This window comes from Bos taurus, chromosome 2 (assembly GCF_002263795.3).
Source record: "Bos taurus isolate L1 Dominette 01449 registration number 42190680 breed Hereford chromosome 2, ARS-UCD2.0, whole genome shotgun sequence".
In the NCBI taxonomy this organism is placed as follows: Eukaryota; Metazoa; Chordata; class Mammalia; order Artiodactyla; family Bovidae; genus Bos; species Bos taurus.
In genome coordinates, this window is record NC_037329.1 from 104,878,804 (window position 1) to 104,890,404 (window position 11,601).

The following is an 11,601-nucleotide window of genomic DNA, read 5'->3' on the forward strand; positions in this document are numbered from 1 at the left end:
GTAATCCACTCCAGTATTCTTGCCTGGAGAATTCCATGGACAGAGCCTGTTGGGCTACAGGCCATGGGTTGCAAAGAGTCGGACACGACTGAGTGACTAACACTCAAATCTATATTCTGGTACCTCCCCAAACTTCCTAGTAACCATAGTTTGTCTCTGCATTTTGTTTCATGATGAAATCTACAGAAAAAATTAACGAGAAATGAAGCCTCCTTCAAAGTAATAAAAACAGTGCATCTTGGGGAGAAGAGATGCAGACAAAAACATCTCCGCCTCGGTATAGCTTACATTGCATGTCTCTGAATTCTTGGATTGCTTTATTCATTGATATTTTCCACAGGTCTAGACCTGCATCTGAAACAGAAGATGCTCAAAAAGTACCTATTGGCTGAAAGAAGCAATCCAGTTCCAGGGCTCGTCCTGACACTTTCTGATCGCTTGATCCTTCTGGGATGGTGTCCTCATCTTCTAATGGGTGCTCGTGAGTGGGTGGAAAAGTGAGGTTGTACTTACTAATCCCTGGATCCCTCTCTATGTGGGATGTTCTATAGTTTCCATATTCTGGGACCTGGTTAGTTAAACATCTTAAGTAGAGATCTTCTTTACTGTCTCAGGATAAACTAACCTAGGTATGAAACAGAGACAGTGTTGCTTCTGAGCACAGTTGGGCATGTTGAATCCAAACAAAAGATCTCTCCCTGTTTTGGCTCTTTCCTCTGTTCATGTCAAGTTGCCCCTGGAACTCATATATACTGCAGATAATGCGGTTCTAAAGTTTCTGTAGGTGAATGAATTTCATCCCTCTCTGCGAGGCAGTCCCCAGTTTGGCTCGGCCAGGGCTCCTTCCTGTTCACTCTGTTCGTCTATGCACTTCCTTCCCCTTTTGGCATCACTTGGTGATGCTTTTTCTCGTATTCCAGCTGTAGTTTTTTCCAGCACCTACAGAACCAGGCCCATCGTTTCTCTTCAGAAATACCCTCATCAGTTGGCTGGCACCCTTTCTCAGGGTGTGGGTCCCAGCTCCATGGGTCCCCTCTTCCACTGAGCTGAATTCCCACCCCGTGGGTTCTTCCTTCAAGCTGTTAAGGTTTTTTTTCTTTAAATTTTTAATTGGAAGATAATTGCTTTACAATGTTGTGTTGGCGGCTGTTGTATAACAACATGAATCAGCTCTGTGTATACATGTATCTGCTGCCACTGGAAACTTCCTCCCATTCTCCCTCCATCCCACCCCTCTAGGTCATCACAGAACACTGGCTATTGTAAATACTGCTGCAATGAACATTGGGGTACACGTGTCTTTTTAAATTATGGTTTTCTCAGGGTTTGTAACCAGTAGTGGGGTTGCTCAGTTATGTGGTAGTTTCATTCCTAGTTTCTTAAGGAATCTCTGTGCTGTTCTCCATAAGCTTTTAAGTTGAAATAATTTTAATTCCCACTTTTGTTCCCCCAGACTAAGACTGTTAGATGCTTCTTGTAACTGCTTCCTCCTCTTAATATGTATTCCCTTTGGCCTTTCTGTCCTTAGTATTGAGTTAATAATTTTTTATATTAAATTCTCTATTTTAAAATAGCTGATGTGGTTTCTGTCACCAGAGGCTAGATTCTTGCTCCAGATCGGAGGAGCTAGAGGTCACCCTGTGAGTGATCCCAGGCAAGTCATGCTCTCTGCTCGCGTGCACACGACGGCTCCAGGGGGCTAAAGCTAGGCCTCCATGGGAGAGTCGCCTGTAGGGGACTCTGGGAAAGAAAAAGCACATCAGAGCTAGAGGAGCATACACAGAACCAGTACTATGGATCTGAGAGGATCCACATGGTGTCCTGGTAGTTTCTGCAGTGTGGACATGGGAAAAAGTCAGCTTATAATACGCAGAGGCTCAGGGGCCAGATGGATGATTTATGCAATGGGTGCTCTGGGAGCTCAGGGGAGGGGAACATCAGTCAAGACAAGGAGAATCAGAGATGTTGCTTGGAGAGGTGGACATACAGAGGTGGACAGGGCTTTCAGGCTGGAAAACTGGTGACAATGGTCAAGGACAGCCTAGGGGCACAGACTCTACTTTAGAGAGCGCTTATATATGAGTCCAAGGAGCTTTCTTGAGGCTTTGCTTCTATGTTTTGGCATCATTTTCCCATGTCATCCTCAAAGTCAGGTACCTATGACTCAGCCACTGTGTACCCCACCTAGCAGGTCCCAGGAACAAGTTGGGGTTGAAACATAGATTTGCTTGTTCTAAAAAAGGACTGCTTTTTCCCTGGTCTAGCTTTAGATCATTCTGGGATGGCATCTTGTCTGTGGGCACCTCCTGGAAAAGACCTTCAACTGGTTTAGGGAAATCTGCTTTTGATGATAGAATGTTGGATGGTAGGAGGAGTTTCAATGTGTGATCTGCAGCATAGTGTTTTGTCCAACTCTTTGCAACTGCAAGGACTGTAGCCCTCCAGGATCCTCTGTCCATGGGATTCTCCAGGCAAGAATACTGGAGTGGCTTGCCATTCCCTTCTCCAGGGCATCTTCCAGACCCAGGGATCAAATCCGGGTTTCCTGCACTGCAGGCTGATTCCTTACTATCTGAGCTACCAGGGAAGCCCTTGATCTGCAGCATAGGCTCCTTCAAATTTCCACTCCACGTTGTCTTGACTTCCTTAGCCAAACAACTAAGCACTTGGACACACCTGATCTGAACTATTATTTCATATCTCTTCCAAACCCAGTTGGGGATAGTATACACCATCTCCATACATAACGGATTTCCAGGATGGTCTCAAGCGCAAATATGGTTGGTGAGGGAAGTGTGGCTACAGTGATCTTGAACCATACTGTCAAAAGGCATGGGTCCTTCTCTCAGGAAGCCTGTGGTTTAGTGCGTGAAGCTGCCTTGTCTGATAACTTGGTGCTTTTGCTGCCAACACATGTGGCTACCATAGAGGCACCATCACAGGGGTGATCTTTCCTCTGTTTTTAGTGAAGGAAAAAGGAATGGAAAAAGGCAAATGAGGTGTGCATGGTGGTGGGGGGCAGCTTGGGAAAGTGGGAGTTGTTCAGCTCCCTGAGGGTGGTCATTGGGAGGGTGGGGATGCTTCCTTGGGGGAAAGGAGGCTTGGAGAAACAGCCTTCATTCTATCACCATCATCTTCTTCAGCTCCTCCTGATTTCATGTCTTATGGGAGAGATAGCAGGAGGCAGGCTGCAGAACCACTTGGGCAAAGGAAAGCCCCCATGGGTGCTCCCAACTCCCAGCCCTGCTGGGCATGGATGGGGCTCAGGACTAGGACCCACAATTGACCTTGATTGGGTGGCCATGGGATGTGGAAGCATAAAGAGGGTGGGGGCATGGGGAGGCAGGAAAAGTTCCAAAGAAGAAAAAGAAGAACATAAAGAGGGAGACAGAAAAAGATGAGCCAAGGAACAAATACAGGACTGCACGGGGGAGAGGCCAAGGGTGGGAGACACAGAGGAAAGTGAGAAGGGAATGCAGGAGGTGATGCCAGGACCTGCTCTCTGTCTCCTGGGGCAAAGGAGGCTGAGGTTGGCACAGCAGGGACTCTTCAACCATGAGACTTCCCAGGCCCGGGGTGGTCATGGAAGGAGGCTTGGGGAGGGAAAGGCAGGGAGCTTCACCCTAGGCTGCCTCTGGAGCCTGGAATCCCTCTAGGCTGGGGAGAGAGGTGCTCTGAACCTCTTCCCACCTTTGGATCAGCCACCTGCCAGCCCTGCATGCCTGCAGGCAGAACTGTCTCTCCTTCCCACATGCCTACTTGCAAGCCAGCTGTCTGCCTTTCTTTCCCCTCCCTTCTAGCTCCCCCCTTTCTAATTCTCAGAACTCATTCCCACTGGGTTCCAGGAAATGGCTGGTGCAACTTTGTAACCAAACCTTCTGAATCTCTTTGTGTACGGTTTACTCTCCTTTACCCCTCTGTGGTGTCCTTCACGCTGGGTCTGGTTACAGAGGGGCTGACCAAGCCAGGCTGGCCTGGGACTCTCCAGGGATAATGGAGCCTCTGGGAGCTCTTTCTGCCTGGTGCCTGCGGGCCAGCCGTCCTGAGGGAGATGGGACTGTGAACGGTCCTGCCTGCAGCACCAGAGCTCACACCTATCTCCCCCGTGTGATGGCAATGACGATGATGGCAATGACGATGGTGATGATGGTGATTACGGTCTGCTCTTCCTCCGGGACCAGCTCCCCACACCTGGCTTGTCCTACCCTTCCTCCTTTCTCTCTACCCTGAGTCCCGACATAGCCCGCATCTCCAGGCTGACCCTTTCCTGGGGGTTGCAAGGCTCTGGAATAGACAGAGGTCATGTTTTCACCTTCCTCGGAGAAATCTTTGGTGTCTAACTTGGCTGATGGCTGCAGTTTCCTTTTTCTGTGTCTTCATTATCTAGATCTTGTGTGAATGAGTTGAAGAAGACAGAATGTTTCTCAGGCCTTGAACTCATTCATTACCCTTCATGCAACATTGGAGGGGTTCTTCCTCCCTCCCTCTACCCCAGCACCTCTAATGTGAGCACATACAGTCAGATGGAAGTCAGGTGACAACCCTACAGGCCACTTTGCTGTGGTGGAAAGTGGAGTTCAAGTCCAGGAGCCTGGGCACTCTTCTGAACTCCACTAAGAATCAGCTGTGCAGTGCGGGGTAAGACGCTTCTCCAGGGATCACAGCTTTGTGTACCTGCAGCTCTGGGAGAGTGTGCCTGGGGTTGGCTTCACAACTTACTGGTGACAGTCTGGTGAGAGAAAGCATGTGTATCTGGCAGGGTTCCTCCTGAACAGGAGGGATTAGCACCAAGCAACTTTTGCTTGTAGACGCACAGACCCGAATCCAGCCCAGGCAGGGGTCTGTCATCATCCTGCCCATCTCTTCCCAGGGCGTGCTGAGGTTCAGAATTACTACTCAAATTCTCTGAGTTCCTTTCCAGATTTCATGGAAGAGAAACAAAGGGAACAGCATCAGAGAGAGAGAGGAGAATATGGGTTGATGGAGAGAGGAGTAAGGAGTCCTTTGCTCTGTGGCAGTCACTTAAAAGCATGAACAGGGATGGGGTATGGGGTGTCCCGGGCTTCCCAGGCAGTGCAGAGGTAAAGAATCTGCCTGTCAATGCAGGAGATGCAGGATACACGGGTTTGATCCCTGGGTCAGGAAGATCCCCTAGAATAGAAAATGGCAACCCACTCCAGTATTCTTGCCTGGAAGAGTCCATGGACAGAGGAGCCTGGCGGGCTACAGTCCATGGGGTTGCAGAGTCTGACATGACTGAAGAACTGAGCATGCATGCACACATGTTGGGTATCTGGCTGTAAGGTCATTGCTCACAGGGACAGCTGTGAACTTGTGCAAGGCCTTGGTGTGAGAGCCAGAAATCTTATTGGTGAATCAGAGGGCAGGAATTAGGTTGCCAGGTGTCCTTTCTGGGTTTCAGGTTGAGGTTGGTCCTGGGGTAGCAGGTAGCTTCTGATATAGCTTCAGTGATTAACAGCAGCTGAGGCAACATCAGCATCACTATGGGTAGACAAGGTTCTATTCTAACAGAGCATCAAGCAGGGGAGAGGTCCCAGGTGAAAGGTAGCAAGCTGATTTTTAAAATGGATTGACCATCTTTATCAGGAGATCAGCCCTGGGTGTTCTTTGGAAGGAATGATGCTAAAGCTGAAACTCCAGTACTTTGGCCACCTCATGCGAAGAGTTGACTTATTGGAAAAGACTCTGATGCTGGGAGGGATTGGGGACAGGAGGAGAAGGGGACAACAGAGGATGAGATGGCTGGATGGCGTCACCGACTTGATGGACATGAGTTTGAGTGAACTCCGGGAGATGGTGATGGACAGGGAGGCCTGGCGTGCTGCGATTCATGGGGTCGCAGAGAGTCGGACACGACTGAGTGACTGATCTGATCTGATCATGAGGACAAACATTCTGCTCAGATCCTAAGTCCTGGGAAGACAGCAAAGGGAAGGGCATAGAGAAGTGGAAAGTGGGGGGAGAGCTGACAAGGAGTAAAATTTTCAGACAGGCACTTTGGGGTTTGAAGTGAGTGCATGAAAGGTGTGGGAGCTGGTTGTTCAAGAGGAAGTCCTGGTCTATTGAGTACGATTCCAGTTCAATGGAGAGAACAGAGTGGCCCTGGCAAATATGCAGGGGAAGCTGGGTATGCCCTGTTTCAGGGACTTGGGGAGCTTTCAGGACGTGGGGAGGGGCTTGCTTAAACACTACTTTGTCCAACATCCTCACTCCATAGTTGCAGAAGGGGAGGCCCAGGGAGGTCCCACATCTCATCGACAACACCTTTGTGCCGAGGCGGCCTTCACTCCAGGGACAGGGATGGTAGTCCCTCCCTTGTCAGGGGCTTTCCTGGGTGTGCCCTCTCTGATGATCTTTGCTTCCTAGGAGCAGAGAGGGAGATGGATCTGAAGGATGCCTGAAGGTAGGGCCTGGGGTGGGGCTGGGCCTATAGCAGCTTTTCTCAGAGTGGTCCTCAGACCAGCAGCATCAACATCACCTGGAAACTTGGTGTGCGTGTGTGCTAAGCTAAGATTAGTTGTCTCCAACTCTTTGTGACACTGTGGACCATACATAGCTCATCTGGCTCCTCTGTCCATGGGATTCTCCAGGCAAGAAAACTGGAGTGGGTTGCCATGCCCTCAAATTCTCAGTGCCTCCCTGGCCTACTGAGTCAGAATCTCTGGAGAATGCAGCTCCAGGTGGCTGATATGCCTGAGGGATGGAGAGTGGCTGGCTTAAAGCATTCTGGTGGGGCGCTAAGGGAGGCCCAGTGCCCCACACTGACCGGAAACCACTTGAGACCCCCAGCCATGCCAAAAGGAAGCTCTTGAGAGAACTCTCTCTGTTCCTCTTTGCCCTCCCCAGCATCCACAATGCTCCTCAGGTCTGCTTTCCCCAGGCACATCCCACAGTCACCCCTCTGGGCCCACAGCCTTATCTGCAGGTCCCAGATAAAGACTGGGTTGACCTAATCAGTCCGGCTCGACTGGCTGGCTCCAGGGAGGTCTGCCTGTGGTGCCACCGCCAGAAATGGAGTGGCTCACGTGCCCGACCCCCTCCCTCCACTCCATGGGCCCCCCCTGGCCACCACCATCTCTCCTCCAGGAAACGCCAGGCCTTGGCAGGTGGAGCCTCCCTCCTTCCCAATCAGCCGCAGCAACTTTATTCCCAAGAAAGATAAGGGACGACTCTCTCTGGCTTCTGTGAAAAGCACAGTGGCAAAAGCTTCAGTGTCAAGGGCGGGCTGTCGGATGGCTGGCTGTTGGGGGAAAGAAAGAGGAGTGGAATGGAAAAGATCTCAGCCTGCCACACAAGAGAACAATCCGTCATTGTATCTTTCAACAGTATTGCAAGACAACTGACACTTTGAATGGCTAAATTCTCCGCCTTCACTTCTAATATAGTCTGGATTTGGACTATATTGGAAGCCACATCTTTGCTCATTATTATGCCCGCTTAAGTCAATTAATAGGGTAGGGTCTCCCCACATTGTGAAAAACTGGAATCCGGCTCAGAGACATCTGTTGACTTTCTCCTGGCATGAGTAAGCCCTTGGCTTACTCGGGTCCCCGAGCCCCACTCCTGGTATTGTGACAGGCACCAGGGCTAAGGCCCATAAAGCTCCATCTGTAAGGGAGGTCGGCCGATAGGCCAGATGTATGTCTCCCAGATGTTCTTCCCAGGCTCAGCCTGTGTGGCATGACGGCTTTACTAAGGGATTTTTAATCCTGGGGAAAATGGTTGTCATTCAGGGTTGGCTCAAAAATGGGCAAAGTCTGCTGTGAGTCAAACCAAGAAGTAAGGCCAAAAAAAAAAAAAAGCAAAGAAGGGTTTCCATGAGACCCTGGGCAGCAATCTGGGGGCAAGGTGGTGTTGTGGCCAGGAACAAGGGAGGGCAGGGTCTCTCAGGGTCATGTAGAGGCGGATGGAGAGCTTGTCCCATTGGTGGGGATGGGGGTGGGGGTCTTTCATCTGCTGCTGACCGAAATTTCCTCTCTCTGGGTCAGTGTTCCCTTCCCTCTGCCTTCTTGCTCTAGACCTGGCAGATGGATAGACCCTGGAATACCTGGGGAAGGAATATCTGGTCAACTGTCAAATTCATGGTGAAGGCAGAGGATGGATGGTGGAAGATGAGTTTAGGAGGGGGCTGTCTGGATGTCTGGAGAGACCAGAGGCAAAACCTGGAGCCTATGAGTTTGAGTAGGCTCTTGGAATTAATGATGGACAGGGAAGCCTGGCATGCTGCAGTCCACGAGGTCACAAAGAGTTGGACACTACTGAACCACTGAACTTAACTGGAACCCTGGGTGTGTTGGAAATACATTTTTCTTTCTGGGTCAGCCGAGTCTTCTTGTGCAGTCTCAATATGGCACAGCAGGGTCTTCTATGGTTCAGGCAGGGAGACATTTGAAGCCCCATCCCCTCAGCTCCTCCATTGCCTCTCTCAGTGACTTCTAAGCCACCTTGGAGGATCCTGGGGGTGCCATGAAACCCAGTTAAGGCACCACTGCATGCTTGTGTGTGCTAAGTTGCTTCAGTCCTGTCTGACTCTTTGTAACTCTATGGACCATAGCCCACCAGGCTCCTTTGTCCGTGGGATTCTCCAGGCAAGAACACTGGAGTGGGTTGCCATGTTCTCCTCCAGGGGATCTTCCCCACCCAGGGATCGAACCCATGTCTCTTAAGTCTTCTGCACTGGCAGGTTGGTTCTTTACCACTAGTGCCACCTGGGAAGCCCCAGGAACCACTGGAGAAGCCTAAGTCATTTGGCAAATCATTAAGCAAACTGGGTATTTCTAAGACTCAGTATGAGCTCTCAGGTGGCTTTAACTGCTTCCTCAGGAGTCCAGCCAAGTATGAGTGGTTCGGAGGCCTTTCAGTTCGCCGATCTGGGCCTGTTGCACCACAGCACAGGGGTAGGCCCTGCTACTAGAAAGACAGGGGTAGGAGCATCTACCTAGGGCAGGTGCCACCAGTGGCTGGGGGCTCCATTTCCCTTGGAGGCCAGGGTTGTGTGGGGAAGTGGTAAGGACAGTGTAGAGAAGCAGGCGCTAAGACAGAAAGAGTGGCTACTTCTCCGGATCAGCTTTTCCTCTCCTTTTACATTTCCTTGCTTGGTTCTCCACAACCCAGATGGTGAACGTCAGACCCAGGCTCTTCACACAAGGATCCACTCTCCCCCTCTTCCATCCATGATGCAAGTTGGGAAACACTTCATCCCTTAAGTCTCTCCCAGCACCCAAGAGCCAGGGGCCTGAGAACCCCTTCAGGAAGGACACTCTTCCTTGCAGAACCTCACCTGTCAGTCTCCTAGGGTTCAAATTCTGTGTCAGGTTCTTCCTTCCATTGAAGTCAAATCTGTTTATTCAAAGCATCCTCCACCACAGGAGGCTCTTTTGTGCTGTGTAGTGGGTCTCTTGCCTAATGGAATCCATTCTCTGCAAGAGCAGGGACTTTGTTCAGCTGAGAACAGTGCTTAGTGTACATGGAATAATTAGTGATTGTTGACTGGGAGGATCACAGTGGTCTGGGTGTCAGGGAAGGCAGCTGTCTATACTGTGCCTTTAGCTGTGCTGTGCCTCCTGCGGGGAACACCCTCCCTGTCTTTTGCTCTCCCCATTCCATGCTGATCGCTTCTCTCTCATCTCTGACTCACCCTGGCGATAGAATCTTCCGGGCTACCCACCACCTGCCACCATCCGTCTTTGGCCACAATTCCTTAGGACACCTGTTCTGCTTTATCAGACCCTGCTTACTTGGCTTTCCTCTGTGGGTAAATTAAGGAGAGCAGGTTCAATTCAGGGAGCAGCCTGAAGACTTAACTGTGATGATGTGGGCCAGTCTGGGATGGCTACTGAAGGTAGAGTTGATCATAGGCTCTGTGCGTGGGGACCCACTGTCCAGGGTGAGGTCAGGTCCTACTATGTCCTCAGAGCCACTTGTTAAATTTTCAGGGATTTTCCTGGTGTTTCAACACAACCTTTTGCTAAACCATTGTTGAACTGCAGCCATAGGCTTACCACAGATACAAGAGTTTGGCAAAAATCTGTTGTTATTGTTCAGCCGCTAAGTCATGTCTGACTCTGCGACCCCATGGACTGCAGCATGCCAGGCTTCCCTATCCTTCACTGTCTCCCAGAGTTTGCTCAAACTCATGTCCATTGAGTCAGTGATGCCATCCAACCATCTTGTCCTTTGTTGTCCCTCTTCTCTAATCCTGCCCTGCATCTTTCCCCAGCATCAGGGTCTTTTCCAATGAGTCAGCCCTTTGTATCAATTGAGCAAAGTATTGGAGCTTCAGCATCAGCCCTTCCAATGAATATTCAGGGTTGATTTCCTTTAGGATTGATGGCAACAATCTAGGGATGCATTCTTTGAGACTCTTTTGGGTAGATGGAATTTACAATAAAGAGTATTGTGTATTTTACTAATTATTTGTAAATTGTGTGCTTTGTATCAGCAAAATTTATTTTATTCATGTTTTCTAGAGAGCCTATTTGTTAAGCCTTTGCCAGCACCCCATATCAAGACTGTTCCGTGTTCAAGTGTTTTGTTAGAGGAGAATCAAGTGCTGTGAAATCAAGGGGAAGAGAAGTTTGCTTGGTCCTGTGGGGTTGGAAAACTCTAAAATGAATGTTGGGAACTGGTACTAAGAAGCCCTCAGCTCTGCTCACAGTCACAGACCTTGTGCGTTCATGCTAAGTCACTTCAGTTGTGTCCATCTCTTTGCAAGTCTATGGACTGTAGCCCACCAGGCTCCTCTGTCCATGGGATTCTCCAGACAAGAGTACTAGAGTGGGCTGCCATGCCCTTCTCCAGGGGTGTCTTCCTGACCCAGGGGTCGAAATTACATTTCTTACATCTTTTGCATCGGCAGGTGGGTTCTTTACCACTAACACCACCTGGGAAAACCTCACCAGTGGAGAAATGAGGTCTAGATGCCCGTTTTCCAGTACTTGTTCCTCTAGCATGCCGGCCTCTTGTGAGCTTTCCCAGCTCTTTCCTGGTTCTCAGGGGCTGCACAGATGTCCTCAGCCTCCCCTGGCCTTTCCCAGGCTGGGGACGGGGGGAAGGTGGGGAAGGGGCCTCCCTTGGAGGCATTCTGAGGCACATCTGCCATGCTGTGCTCCCGGCCGTCCAGACATCCTTCAGTCACGCTCTGACAGATGCATCCAAATAAATCAGTGCACAGCAGGAAAGGGCTCAGAGAGTTCCAAGTCTAGTGAAACCAGATCTGGTCTGGAGGGACAGACAGGAGCCACATCTGAGGGCGCCAGGAGGGCCAGGCCCTGGGCCAGACCTGGGTGCTGGTGCTCAGATGGGAGCCGGAGAGGCCCCTCCCCAGTAGGGATCTTTCTGAGCCTTCTCCTGGCCCCAAGGGGCCGCTTGTCCTCTCCCCGCTCAATTGGACTTTTGATCTGTGAATTGGATGGGCCCCATGTGTGAGAGCATACAGCTGGCCAGCCAGTGCTCGCCCAGGTTCTCAGACCTGTGGGTCCAGGTTAGTCTCTGGGTCCATGAGGATGCATGCCTGGCCTGGGATGCTCACCAGTCAGGTTCACCTAACCCTAATCCCAACCTCTTGACTGGTCAGAGGGA